The sequence below is a fragment of the Pteropus vampyrus genome, unplaced genomic scaffold (assembly GCF_000151845.1).
Source record: "Pteropus vampyrus isolate Shadow unplaced genomic scaffold, Pvam_2.0 Scaffold398, whole genome shotgun sequence".
Classification (NCBI taxonomy): domain Eukaryota; kingdom Metazoa; phylum Chordata; class Mammalia; order Chiroptera; family Pteropodidae; genus Pteropus; species Pteropus vampyrus.
Window position 1 is genome coordinate 510,750 of NW_011889179.1, and position 1,440 is coordinate 512,189.

Here is a 1,440-nt window from a genome sequence, read left to right on the forward strand (position 1 = left end):
GTTTACTCGACTTTCCAGATGGCGATCTTTCCTTCCTCCCGGCCGGACCCGCTCAGCACGTATCTGTCCTCGGCGGAGCACAGGGTCTTCACGGTGTCGCTGTGGGCCACCAGCTCCTTCTCCACCGTCCTCCGCTCAGCATCGATCACGTAGATTTTCCCTTTGGATTTCCCCTGCGACAGCCCAGTGCCGCCCACCCAGATCTGCCGAGAGAGACGGGGGCTCTGGCACACACGGGTCTGCCCGGGAGAGGAGACCGCTCGTGTGCGTGGTGGTGCCCCCGCCCCCCCGTGTTCCAGGTGGCAGGATTCGCCCCCAAACCACACGCGCCTGCCCCAGTTTGCGGGGCTGCCCCGGGCTGCAGGCCCTGCTCACCTGCTTCTTCACCCTGATCATGCAGCTGACCTCGGAGCAGTCCTGCAGGCGGAGCCGCTGAGGGGGCCGGGCCAGGTTCCCCAGGCCCCAGATGAAGACGTCGTCATATCCCGCACACGCCGCCCACAGCTGCCCCTGCTGAGACAGAAGTCACGAGGTGGGGGGCGGCAGACACGCCGCAGGTGCCTTGGGAGGACCCGGGAGCGTGTGGGGGGCGGCAGACACGTCGTGGGCGCCTTGGGAGGACCCAGGAGCATGTGGGGGTGGCGGCCCCGGGCCACGGGCACCCTGGGTACCTCGGGGAGGAGCTGGAAGCCCAGGAAGGCGGTGCTGCTCTCCTGGAAGGTCTCGTCTAGCTTCAGCTCTTGGCAGAGGACACCACTCGTCGTCACAACCACAATGCTGGCACCTGTGCCTGGGGAAGGCCAGAGCTAGGGTGAGTGGCAGGCCAAGTAAGCGCAGAGCCAAAGGACACAAGAACTGGGCAAGCGGTTGTGTGGCTGGGGGACACTGGTCCCACAGGCTCAGGCCGCCCCCGGCGTGTGGGGCCAGCTCTGGTCCGGGTGAGGCGCCTCCACGGTGCTGCCCACGGGGACATCGCGAGCAGCAGCCATTTCACCGGCGGGGAAACCACTGGGACCCAGCGCCCTCGCTGAGAGTTTGCGAAACGTGGCGATGACGCAGCCCCTTTCGGGGTCTCCCTGCCAGGGGTTCTGATCTGGATGCTCGCGCGCGTGCGCAGCCGTCCGCGGCTGCAGAGCGAAGGGTCACGGGGCCGGCCTCCGTCCACGCTCGTCACCCGCTCGCAGAAAGTGTGTTCTGCACACCGCGTCTGCACATCGTGAGTGCCGCAGGTCACGGGAACCGGGCGTGTGGGGGGCGGAGCGGGGGTGGCTGCAGGACCGTCCTCTCTGCATTTTATTGCATGTACCCTGCCCCCGCGTGAAGCCACTGTGCCAGCGTCGTGGCCACAGGAAGACAGCCTTGTGCTTCGGGAGTGCCATCGGCTGTGGAGGGAACACCAGCCTAGGAAGTGGGGCGCCCCCCACACCGCGTGCTGCTCCA

The 1,440-nt window shown here is 67.2% G+C and overlaps 1 long non-coding RNA gene across 1 annotated transcript; it reads right to left on the minus strand.

Moving 5' to 3' along the window:
* Positions 1-6: 6 nt before the first annotated feature.
* On the minus strand, positions 7-1,419 carry LOC105305824. The gene is made up of 3 exons (XR_002777315.1): positions 672-1,419; positions 376-513; positions 7-203 (listed from the first exon to the last, which is right to left on the minus strand). It is a non-coding gene; the product is annotated as an uncharacterized LOC105305824 (long non-coding RNA).
* Positions 1,420-1,440: the final 21 nt, after the last annotated feature.